Source organism: Bos indicus, chromosome 8 (genome assembly GCF_029378745.1).
Source record: "Bos indicus isolate NIAB-ARS_2022 breed Sahiwal x Tharparkar chromosome 8, NIAB-ARS_B.indTharparkar_mat_pri_1.0, whole genome shotgun sequence".
In the NCBI taxonomy this organism is placed as follows: Eukaryota; Metazoa; Chordata; class Mammalia; order Artiodactyla; family Bovidae; genus Bos; species Bos indicus.
In genome coordinates this window covers 99,728,997-99,741,909 of record NC_091767.1, presented here as the reverse complement: position 1 = coordinate 99,741,909, position 12,913 = coordinate 99,728,997, and the positions used below count along the sequence as shown (strand labels likewise).

Genomic DNA, 12,913 nt, shown 5'->3' with positions numbered 1-12,913 from the left:
TTCATGAGGGCCCCACCATCAGGACATAATCACCCCCCAAAGGCTCCACCCATTGGTGGTTCAGAACTGTTTCACCAGGACTATGCACTTAACAATGAAGAGTTCTTTACAGCTCAAGGAAAACTGCCACAGCCCTGTCCTGCTTGTCTGCTTCCCAGTCTCCCAAGTTCCTGTTTTACGAGTAAGATCCATGTAAGTTTTTTCAAACTTGATCCATTTTCCTTCTGAAATTAACTCCTCTGAAATAACCGACTTGTATTTTGGGAAGAATCTGTTCGTTCTTGGCTTTCCATTTTCAAATGAGTTGATCTTCATAGTCTTTAGACAGGAAGTTCACATCTAAGATGTGGAATGGAGGGGTTCACCTTTGGGAAGAGGGTGAAAAGTAGAGAAGATGAAGGTAGCAGTTTCAGGAGATGCGATGCTACTGCTTTTAGAGCTTAGGTGGTTGTGAGAATTACGCTTGAGAATACAGAGTGCATGGTTCATTCATCTGAAATCCTGGACAGACAATAATGGGTCATCATCTCCCAGCAGATATGATCACCTCTCCCAGGCAGCCTTTAGCCTCAGTGTCTTTCTTTGGCCACCTCTGGAAGCACCAGGCCAACTGATATTTGCATAGACTCGCACAGCTCTCAGATGAACTCATCTTTCATTCATTATAGTAAGAGAATCAGGAGCTGGGAGAAACTCAGGCCTTTTCAACTGTACAGCTGGGGAATTACAACTACCAATAGAACGCCAGCACCATGAGGGCAAGGATTTTCGTCTGCTTGCTCACCGCCATCATCCCAGGGCCCAGACGGTGCTGAGCACCTAGCAGGTACTCACCACTTGGTTGAATGAGTGTGTGAATAACTTCATAGATATTTACAAGAGTTAATAATGGTGAGATGAGAGAACTCACCTCATGGAGATGACTCACAGCTGAGCCCAATGTGAAAAAGGCTTTAGTCTTTTCTCTAAAGCCTTTTCTTTAGAGTCTTTTCTCTAGAGTCTCTGCTTTTCTCTAACAACCTTTAAAATACCCCAGTTTTATGGGGCATTTTACTGGAGATAAACTTAATAAGTTAAAGTTACATAATTAGTTATACTCAGCTTCCATTATAATTACTTATTGATCCAAGGCTGCCCATGGAGCACCTGGCAACAGTGAAAGAAAAACAGTAGCAGGTGTTTGGACTTAGTTCGCTTGCTAACTAATTAGATGAGGATTCCCCCCTCCCACCCCCACCCCGGAAACCCTAAGCAGTCTTCATTTGGCTCCAGAATTGAAAGTACAAACCCAGAGGCTTCAGCCAACTCTGTTTCTCTCTCTTGCTTCTGGACTGGAAGACATTCTAGCATTAAGATGCTTTCACATAAAACTAATGTTGTTCATTAGAAGTTGATTTTATAGTTTAAGTCTCAGTATTCTGACGATGCCAGATTTTACTCAATGGGTGGACTGGAGTCAGAGTGTAGGGTTTGAGTCACAGCTCTCCCTTTTACTGTGTGTCCTTGGCTATACTTAACTTTTCGTTGCTCCAGCTTCAAAACCTATAAAATGGGGATAACGATGATATTTACATCACTAGATTATAATGACAAATAAACCGTGCCTTGGACACAATAAATGCTATACATGTGTTCCTTCAATCATAAAACTACTTAAATTTTAATGCTTTAGTTCCCAGTAAAGTTTTTGTTAATAACTGACTATCTGATCATTTAGGAACATGATCAAAGTTGTTAATAAACAGGTTTATAGTTGACTTATATTCACATATGCCTAGTAAAAATTAAAAATGTAACTCCTCAGTGAAGGGTTGGTTGTATTCAAGGATTGTTTAGGCAGAGAATGTCAGCTAAGGTTTTTGACAACCTACAAGAGAAACTCAGGCTGACTGCTTTAAGTAAAGCCACTGGGGAGGCCCCCCAGTATTAAGCCTTGGGAAGGACAGGAATCGGGCATTTCCAGGCATCTCAGGAACATACAGAGAAGGCAATGGCACCCCACTCCAGTACTCTTGCCTGGAAAATCCCATGGACCGAGGAGCCTGGTGGGCTGCAGTCCATGGGGTCGCTAAGAGTTGGACACGACTGAGCAACTTCACTTTCACTTTTCACTTTAATGCATTGGAGAAGGAAATGGCAACCCAGTCCAGTGTTCTTGCCTGGAGAATCCCGGGGATGGGGGAGCCTGGTGGGCTGCCGTCTATGGGGTCACACAGAGTCGGACATGACTGAAGTGACTTAGCAGCAGCAGCAGGAACATAAATTCATGGAGAAGCCCTTTAGGAGTGACTCCTGTGATTTTTCCCTCTTGCATTACTTCTTGGGTAATCATTAGCTTTGAGAGCTAAGCTCTTCTGAGAGAGTTTGATTGGCCTGAAGTCAGCTGCCCATGCTTGGGCCTAGTGGTAGGGGCAGGTGTGGTACCTGACTGACTAGTCCCAGCAGAATGACAGGGAATGGAGGGGAGAGTTATCCAAAGGAAGAGATGGGTGTCATTACCCAGAGAAATGGGGAGGGTTGTTAGGCCAAAGCAGCAGCTGTCCCCTGGGTGAAGAAAGAAGAGGAAGGGAGGGCAGTGTTTTCTAAAATACTAGTTACATTTGTTTTGGAGGCCTTTCCAGGAATTTAAATACATCTCTTTCCTTCGGAAGCTGGCTCATCCTCTTGGGGCATTCATGCAAAAAAAGCAAGAATCTGGCAATAATCATAAACTGCTTCTTTCCCTGGCCTAATGAAGCATACCTCTAGTTGTTTGTGTTGCATTCATTTAAATACTAATCTTTGCCTCACAGTTTCGTAAGAGCAACCGTTCCTAGTTCAATCAAAACACACGATGCTGAACTTTCAGAATTCAACAGATGATAAGTTTATGAAAATGGCTTACATATTCATGAATCCTTTTCTCAGTCAGGCTTTTTGGGCTGTAAGTGTCAGAACATCCAACTTGAAGTTGCTGAAGCCAGACAGAAATGTATTATTAACGCAGAACTGAATGTCCAGGTGCAGGAGAGGCATCAGGCGGTGGTGGGGTAGATGGGTTTCATCTAGTGGTTCCAGCCCTTCTCCTCTGCGATTACCATGATGCTTTCTGCCTTGTTTTCTCTCCATGTTCTTCATCTCAGGATGGAAGTAAGATGGCTCAGAATATCCCAGCCTTACAACTACAGACCACAGTATCTGGAGGGAAAATGAGATCTTTTCTCAATGCAGATCTCAGGAATAAGGTAATTTTCCCCAGAATCTTCTAGCAAACTTTCCTCTCATCTCCATGGTCCAGATTGGGTCATATACCCCATCCTGAAACAACCCTGGTGGTCAAGGAGAGACCTGGGTTCTTGAACCAGTCAAACTGGCAAAGAAAATGACAGCATCGTGCCTGGTTCCCAACTCACCAGACAAGAAAAGGAAAGCTTGTATGTTAAAGAGAAAATAGAGTCGGCATTTCTCTTTTTTCTCCCCAAATATCTGAACCTCACTGCTGCCCTACCTGTATGTCTGAGAAATTTAAGATTTAGTGGAAGACAGAGGCCACTTTGAGTTGCCAAGCATCATTTATTTAAAATTCAGCTTTAGGCATCCTACATTTATCCTAGACCTAATCCAGTGGAATCCAGTTTCCAGGGGCAACCAAGTGTTCAGTGGCAATGGCAGAAGGGGCCTCAGCAGACTGGGTTTTTGACTTGTTTGGGGTTGCAGTCCAGCCTGCTGGCTCCCTCCCTGACTCCTGCTCAGTTTCCAAGCCTAGTTCTACGTGACCAGAAATTCTGTGCAAATAAATCGTACTAGGTAAGCTTTGGTTGCTTGCAACTCTGAATTCTGATCATCCAACCCTCAACAACTACTAAACTGTGAACCAGTCCTTTAGCATTGATGTCAGTATGAAACACAAGAGGGGAAAGGACATTTTTAAAGCAGAAGTAGCATGGTACTGCCTTCTGAAGTCTGGGTCTTAGAATAGCAAACTTCGGCTTAGTCAGTGCCTTAAGGAATTTCCCAACAACATCTCCTGTGTCAACTAACCTAAGGGTAAAATGGAAACAATTCTGAAATGCTCAGTGACTTAAAAGTTAAGGCTAACAGAATTCTGACATAAACAGGCTGAAGTCCCTTACTAGGACTTTTCCTTTCCTTTTGAAACTGAAGTGAAAGTGAAAGTCACTCAGTTGTGTCTAACTCTTTGTGACCCCATGCGTCCGACTCTTTGTGACCCCATGGACTATACAGTCCATGGAATTCTCCAGGCCAGAATACTAGAGTGGGTAGCCGTTCCCTTCTCCAGGGGACCTTCCCAACCCAGAGATCGAACCTGGGTCTCCTGCATTGTGGGTGGGTTCTTTACCAGCTGAGCCACAAGGGAAGACCAAGAATACCTGGGCTTGGGAGTCAGTAACCTATCCCCTATCCAGAGGATCTTCCCGACCCAGGAATTGAACCAGGGTGTCCTGCATTGCAGGCAGATTCCTTTACCAGCTATCAGGGAAGCCCTCCTTTAGCCTATCCTGACAAATGAAACAAAAGTATATCATAATCTAACTCCTACTACATTTAGCAATTTGAAGATAACAAAAACCTGTAGCATGAAAAACATAATACCTTTTGGCTCCTAAATTAAACTGTATTCCTATTAACTTCGGAGAAGGCAATGGCACCCCACTCCAGTACTCTTGCCTGGAGAATCCCATGGAAGGAGGAGCCTTGTGGGCTGCAGTCCATGGGGTCGCTAAGAGTCGGACACGACTGAGCAACTTCACTTTCACTTTTCACTTTCATGCATTGGAGAAGGAAATGGCAACCCACTCCAGTGTTCTTGCCTGGAGAATCCCAGGGATGGGGGAGCCTGGTGGGCTGCCGTCTGTGGGGTCGCACAGAGTCAGACATGACTGAAGTGACTTAGCAGCAGTAGCAGCAGCCTATTAACTTTGTTACATTCTCAGAATAAGACATATTTATGGTCTGAATTCTGTTTGGATTGGTGGCTGATGCTAATTTATCAGTTGTCATTGGGTAGTATAATAGAGCAGTTCAGTGACACTATTAGTTATAGACTGGAAACACTGCCCTCCTTTCTTCTCTAGACCATGAAAGAAGCATCCTGGTTCTAGGTGGTGACATTTGCACCCTGCACACATGCCAGGGGACAGTGGGATGCTTGGGCTACTGACGTGTTAAATGATGATAAAGGTTGTTTGTTGAAGTTGAACATGGTGCTAATAAGCTGGGCACAGCCTCTCCAGCCTTTTTCAGCTTCACTCCCTCACAGCTGGCATAGTTCTGGAAGCCAAATATGAAGCAGAGGTTCTCTTAACAATTGATGGTTCCAAACATGAACAAGCTCCTAAAACACAGGGGTGGTGTTTTTTTGTTTTTTTTTACCCCTATTCAGCAACCATTCCTTTTTTCTGACATCCCCTGAATTCCTCCATAGAAAAGTATTTCTCCCATGCAATGTGAAGTCTAAGAGACACAGTGAAACCAAAGGCTGCCATTTTCCTGAAGAAGCTGAGGGGGGTCCCTGAAGGCTCCTTCTACAGGGTTCTACCTCTTTATAGTCCTAGCCTAGTCAAAGGGATAGAGAATGTGACCTGGGCCTGGCCCAATGTGTGGCCATGTTGACTCGTCCACTCAATCTGAACCAATAGGACATAATAAAACCTGAATATTGACTCCGGGGGGGGGGGGGGGGATTTTTTTTTTTTTTTTTCCCTGTCTTTTTCACTGGATTTGAAGGCCAAGGAGGTTAGGTGTGAAACTATAGCAACCAAACTGCTACCACAGGGAAGAGGCTTGTCTAGAAACAGGGCTAACCAGAGGCTGAAGAATCAAAAGAAAGTAGATCCTGGTGACATCACTTGACCTTCTTCAGCAAGTCATAGCTGAAGCCAGACCTACCCCTGGAATTGCCAAGTTCCCTTTTTCAAGGTCCATGAGGTTCCTGTCCCAGGGACAGAGGGGAAGTGATCCAGTTGGTTTTCCCTCCACATGCAGGTGTAAGACTGTCCAGGGTGAAGAATAGTCACAGCCAAGCCTCGGACCAAGGCCTTGGACCTCTAGGCAGAGTATTATCCAGGGTCTCCTGCTGTTAACTTCAGGCAGACCACCTCGCCTGTCTCCATCTCTTTCCTATCAAAGGAATCTTCCTACTTGCTCTAGAGATTCATGTGGCCATGGTAGGGAAAGCAATATGGAAGCAACCGATATGGAAAGTCTGCAGTATTATTTTGCTATAATATTATAGTATTTGCTTTCCAAGAAATCTGAGAAGCTTTACCAAAAAAAGCAACTCCAGAGCCACACTTCTTTGTGTTTTTATTTTTCCTGTAGGGTTTAATTTCTTCCAAAATTGGAGAGTTTACAAGATCAACTGCCTTTTATTTTTTCATTTGTATTTTTTCAGGCTGTGCCATGCAGCGTGCAGGATCTTAATTCCCTGACCAGGGATTGAACCTGTGCCCCTGGAGTGGAAGTTTGGAGGCCTAACCACTGGACCACCAGGGATGTCCCTCGACTGCCTTTTAATTCAGTTAATTCAGTCACTTTGCAGTTCATTTTTTGCTTCGTATTTAAGTGTTTTGGTGGTCAGACCACATTTCTGCTAAGAGTTCATGGCTTGTTTTCAGGAGAAAATGGCTAAAAGTTCAATATAATTGTATGCATTTGAGGTCTATGAATAACTGTGATAAAATGTTCAGAAAGTAAAAATGCTGCCTTCCACTCAAAATTAAATGGAGTTGACACAGCTGGTTTGTTTGATTTGGGGGTGGGCAAATGGGGTTGTGCTAGATTGTATATTTCAGTTATCAGATTTCTCTAGAAAAACGACTGGATTTCTAAATGAGTTTCCTGAGAAAATGACTAAGTGTGTGAATAACACTAAAATAAGTTTCCTGTACATTGCGAAATGGATATTGAAGGGGAGAAAGGGCTCAGTGTGTCATAGTTGTTTGGAAATTGTTTTAGCATGGAAATGGGTACCATAGAACATGCCATTTTATTATTTGACAAAGTAGTTACTGGTTTCTGCCATCAAGAAAAAAGACAAAAAGGGATCTAAAGTAAGTAGAGCTAATATCCCTGTTCTCCAGTCCTTGTATTTTTATGAGGAAATCTTGGCTTCTGACAAGGTCTGATCAGAACTGCACAACTAAATCTGTTTTCCCATTTTGTAACTGTGGGCGGTATAAAGGGTTTCAAGCAGAGGAATGACTTGCTCAGATGTGCATACTGTTGTGTAAGGAATGGGTCACAGGGGAGCAAGCATGGTCAGAGTGGGATGAGTCCTGAGTGTATGGCTGTGGTCCAGGTAAGAGATGTGGTCTGGAGGGCAGTAGCAGTGAAGTAGAAATGAAGAAAATGCTTTATTGGAATAAAGATATCCTTTATGAGCAAAACAAAGATGACCTCACACCAGTAAATGTTACTTACAATGATTTATTTTTTAAATATTGTGATCTCTTTAGTTATCTTTGCTGATAAACATTCTAATTAAACACTAACCCTGTTTTTTTAGGAGGAGGATCATGAGAGAACATGGGCCTCACAAATGTGTGCCAAGAGACAATGGTAAACAAAAGGTAAGGGCCAATGTAACAGAAAAATCCAACTGATAATGTGTTTACATCTTTGCTTGTGATACCTTGACTTGTACCCTCAAAGTTATCAATATCAGGAATAATTCTAAATGCATTTGTTGGACCATTAAATTACTTATTTTTAGTCAAGTGATTACTGAAGAGTTCTAGAATTAGACAGCCTAGACAATCATGTCTTTCAAATGAAATCTTATTTTTTTTATGTCTTGAGTCTCCAACCAAGTAAAATTCCTTTATGCCTTCAGTTTTCTTCCCTTAAAGGTTATCTGCTGGGGAGGATTCTTGTGCATATTGTTCTTGTTGTTCAGTTGCTAAGTCATGTCTGACTCTTTGTGACCCCCATGGACTGCAGCACGCCAGGCTTCCCTGTCCACCACCAACTCCCAGAGCTTACTCAAACTCATGTCCATCGAGTCTGTGAGGCCATCCAACCATCTCATCTTCTGTCGTCCCCTTCTCCTGCTGCCTTCAATCTTTCCCAGCATCAGTGTCTTTTCAAATGAGTCAGTTCTTTGCATCAGGTGGCCAAAGTATGGAGTTTCAGCTTCAGCATCAGTCCTTCCAATGAATATTCAGGACTGATTTCCTATAGGGTTGACTGATTGGATCTCCTTGCAGTCCAAGGGACTCTCAAGAGTCTTCTCCAACACCACAATTCAAAAGCATCCATTCTTTGGTGCTCAGCCTTCCTTACGGTCCAACTCACATATCCATACATGATGACTGGAAAAACCATAGCTTTGATTATACACATTTGTTGGCAAAGTGACATCTCCTTTTTAATCTGCTTTCTAGGTTTGTCATAGTTTCCTTGCAATGAGCAAGTGTCTTTTAATTTTGTAGCTTCAGCCACCATCTGCAGTGATTTTGGAGCCCCCAAAAATAAAATCTGTCACTGCTTCTACTTTTTCCTGATCTGTCTGCCATGAAATGATAGGACCAGATGTCATGATCTTTGTTTTTTGAATGTTGAGTTTTAAGCCAACTTTTTTACTCCATCTTTCACCCTCATCAAGAGGCTCTTTAGTTCCTCTTCACTTTCTGCCATTAGAGTCGTATTGTCTGCATGTCTGAGGTTCCTTGTAACATGGTTATATTGTTAACAGAGTGCCCATGAACAGTGTGGCACACCAGCGTCCATGTAGATAAGGAACAAGTAATCAAAAATATGTACTTCTGGTTGTTTGGTGGTTATAGATAAGCAAGTTGTCCTCCCCACAAGAGTCAGGATCACTTTTAGCTCTGGATCAGTTGTTAATGGCACTGGGCAAAGAGAATATACCTATATTTTATCTCTCTGCCTTTTGAAGATATAAAATTTCCAAAGTAAGGAAATGGATTCAGCTGGCTTCTGTAGGAAGGGTTGTCATTTCTTTTTCTTCTTTTATAATCCACAGAGCATATGTATTTTTATTAAATGATTTGGTGAAGGCACAATGAATATCTTTATCCCATTTTTATTTGTTGTTTAGTTAAACAGTCGTGTCTAACTCTTTGCAACCCCATGGACTGCAGCATGCCAGGCTTCCCTGTCCTGCACCAGTATATTTACACCAGCATTGAAAATGTGGAATGTATTTATATGTTCATTAGTTTTAAAAATTTAAACAGTTAATAGTTGAAGTACCTAATCAGGAGTCCACTCCTGGGGGTGTTTAAATCAGCATCTGAAAATCTCCAAGTATGTTCTAGAGGGAGTTTCTGCAAACTATTCAAATATCCTTAGAGTTTGTAAATAGAATAAGAAATGTTAGATATTTTTCACCGGTGACATGAAGGATATTCAAGATACATACATGGGCTGTGCTGGCACTTCCTTTCTTTCATGAACAGAGTATAAGAATTGGTACACATTTCTTGTGATCAGATTGATTCACAAAGTTGTATAATTATCACCATTCCAGAACATTTTCAAGATTTCAAAAAGAAACTCCACACCCATTAGTAATCACTCCCCATCCCCTACTTCCTGCCACCCCTGGGAACCACTAGTAGACTCTGGATTTGCCTGTTCTGGTCATTTCAGATATACTAATCGCCTTTCCTATCTGACTTCTTTCACTTTGCTTGTTTTCAGAATTCATCTATATTGTGGCACGTATCATAACATCACTCCATTTTGGGTTTATTTCGAGGCTATTTTGAATAAAGTTGCTATAAATATTCATATTCAAGTCTTCGTGTGCACTTGTGTTTGAATTTCTTCGGGATAAATATCTAGAAGTGGAATGACTAGATCTGAGGCTCGATCCCGCCTTTGCGTATGCCGAGCTAGATCATATGTTAAATGTATGTTTAACTTAAAAAAAAAAAAAAAAAGGAAAAGCAAAACAAACTTACCAAACTGTTGTCTAAAGTACTTGTATAGTTTTACACGCCTATCAGCAATGTATCAAAATTATTTCCTGTTAATCACAATCTCACCTCCATTTGGTGTTACCAGTCTAGTGGGTACAAGATTGTTTCATTGTGGTTGTGAATTTCCCCAGTGACTAATGATGTTGAGCATTTTTCTGTTTGTGTACTTTCGATCACTTAGATACCTTCTTTGGAGAAGTGTGTGTTCCAGTTAGTGCCGTGTTTTTTACCAGTTGTTTAACACTGCTTTTCAAAGAGCAGAGGTTTCACGTTTTAATGAAGTCAAATTTATTAGGTTTTTCTTTTTTAGTTAGGAATTTCTGTGTCCTGCCTAAGAAATATTTGCCCCAAGGTTGCAAAATTTATTTCCAACGTCTTCTTCTAGAAGTTGTATAGTAAATTTTGAGTTATTTTGTTGTACGGTGTAAGGTAAAGGTCACGTTTCTTCTTCTTTTTTTTTTAATAGAGATATCCACTGGCTTCTAGAAAAACAGAGAGTCTGAAAGGAGCAAGGAGAAGTGTTTGCTTGACCTCCTGGGCGCCTATGTACCTGGAGCCCACACTTGAAAAGAGCAATAGTCTCAGGTAAGACAAAAGAAACATCTGAGAAGAGGGCCACAGTATTTTGGTGCTGCTGAATCCAGATAGTTTCAGCAAGGTACACAGTGAAAAGGGACACAGGGAGGGGGACGACTGCACCAGATTAAGGAATGTAAAGGGGGAAGGCTACTCACAGGGGTTATTATACTATTTGAAATTTACATGAAAGTACTTAGCATTGAAAATGTGGAATGTGTTTGTTAGTTTTAAAAATATAAACAGTTAATACTTGAAGTACCTAATCAGAAGTCTACTCCTGGGGTGTTTAAATCAGCATCTGAAAATCCCTAAGTAGGAACTGATGTTCTAGAGGGGATTCCTGCAAACTATTCAAATATCCTTATAGAGTGTGTAAATTAGCATAACAAATGTTAGATACTTTTCACTGGTGACGTAAAGGATATTTCAAGATCTGTAGATGGGCTGGCTTGAAAACTGTGTTGGTACTTCCTCTCCGTCATGAACAGAGTATAAGAATTGGTGCACACGTGTTGTAACCAGATGACTTCCTTGGATCTTGATTTTCTCCTCAGTAAAATGGGAAGAATTAAACCTATCTCCTAGGGGATGTTGAGAAGAATGATGCGATATACCGAGCTCCAGGTCTGGTACTGAATGACCCTTCCACACTTGTATTTGTTTCTTTTCCTTTAACCATCTTCTTTAGCATTATATTTTGAAATCTCAATTTTAGGTCGCTTACATGTTCACTTTTGTGTCCTCATCTCAGCTCTCTTGCTAGACCCAGCCTTTACATGTCACTAGTTGCTGGCCTCTCTTTGGAGATCCCAGGGCAAGTTTATCAAATCTTAGTGTACCTAATCACCTGGAATGCTGCTTTAAAATGCAGACTCCAGGGATCTACCTCAGAAGATTGTGGTTCTATAAAATCTGTCTGGGTGTGGTCTGGAAATCTGCTGAATCATCAAGTACCTTGAGCTGTACTGAATGATGCTGTCAAGGGCCACACTGAGAAACCTGTGCTCTGAGAAAAGCTTGCTAGAAGCCCCAGATCTGCATTTCCTTCAAATTCGAACCTAGACAAAGAGCAAACCTAGTTTTCCAGTCTCCCAGGAAAACTCAGACTGAGCCGACCCAGAAACCTGAAGCAAGCTCAGCACTCAAGCTACTCATTTCTGCTCTTCTTGACAATGAAGAAATACCATTTTAGCCTATCCAAAGCGCATTTCTCCTTTCTCTGGCAACCCCTCGAATTTTCCTCACTCCTAGCTGAAACAAATGGTCCAAGCAAGGCTGATGCCCTCCTCCACCCTCCAACTAAAGTCAAATAAGGTCAGCCTCCAGGGCACTTACTAGAACAAGGCAGAGGAATGCCCTTTCTTCCGGGACATTAAATTAGTAGGGACCTAAGCCTGGAGGGGCGAGTCTTATATTAGGTGGAGAACCCACTGAGAATGAAACAGCTGTGGTGCTCTTATGACATCTTTAGGCCCCTGGAGTTGAATGAGTTACTAATTCTTTTTACTTTGAACTGGAATTTCTCCTTACACCTGAGAGTTCTGACTAATACACAGAACCAACCCCCACTCCCCCAAGTGAAGGCCTTCATGACACCCTGTCTTCTCACCCCTACCTTTCTGCACAAACAGATCCTCCCTTACTGGGCTGTCCCAATAATTCCCCTGCACCTCCCTCTCCCCACAGAATGTTACCACCTTGTCCCAACTGAAATACTAAGGACTTGAGTGTCCCATGAGCTTGTAAGCAGGAGACCTTCCTCTTTGGGTAGGGACAAGTCTAACCTATATTCTTTCACCCTCTGAGGGGAGAGAATCCTTTTCCTTTGAGAGATGCACCTTATAGAGCTCAGTCTTCGTTACGAATTTCCTGATAACTTAATTCACTTAAGACTTTGACACCTGTTTTACAGTCTTGCCTTCCACCTCTGCCATCATTCCACAGGGATGTCACCATTCCATTAATAGCCTGTAATTATAGTTTATATAGCACTTACTCTGTATCAGTGGAGAAGGAAATGACAACCCACTCCAGTATTCTTGCCTGGAAAATCCCATGGACAGAGGAGCCTGGCAGGCTACAGTACATGGAGTCGCAAGGAGTTGGACACAACTTAGCAACTACACCACCACCACCACCGTGTACCAGGCATGGTTCTAAGCACTTAACATGTGTTTTAGCTCACTTGACCCTTCTAATAGCATGGGGGTGTTATTGTATCCATTTTATAGATAAGGAAACTGAGGCAGAGAGACTGTTTAAACTTGTCTAGAGTTACCCAGCCACCAAATGGTAGAGTGGGGATGAGGACAGGGAATCTAATTGCAAAGTCCAGGCTTTTAATGCATGTGCTAGACTCCCAGTTACCTGCTCCCTATAACTGTAGC

General features: G+C 42.2%; 1 long non-coding RNA gene across 1 annotated transcript; it reads left to right on the top strand.

Moving 5' to 3' along the window:
• Positions 1-343: 343 nt before the first annotated feature.
• On the top strand, positions 344-6,726 carry LOC139184475 (uncharacterized). The gene is made up of 3 exons (XR_011567972.1): positions 344-826; positions 3,123-3,224; positions 6,395-6,726. It is a non-coding gene; the product is annotated as an uncharacterized lncRNA (long non-coding RNA).
• The last annotated feature ends 6,187 nt before the right edge of the window (positions 6,727-12,913 follow it).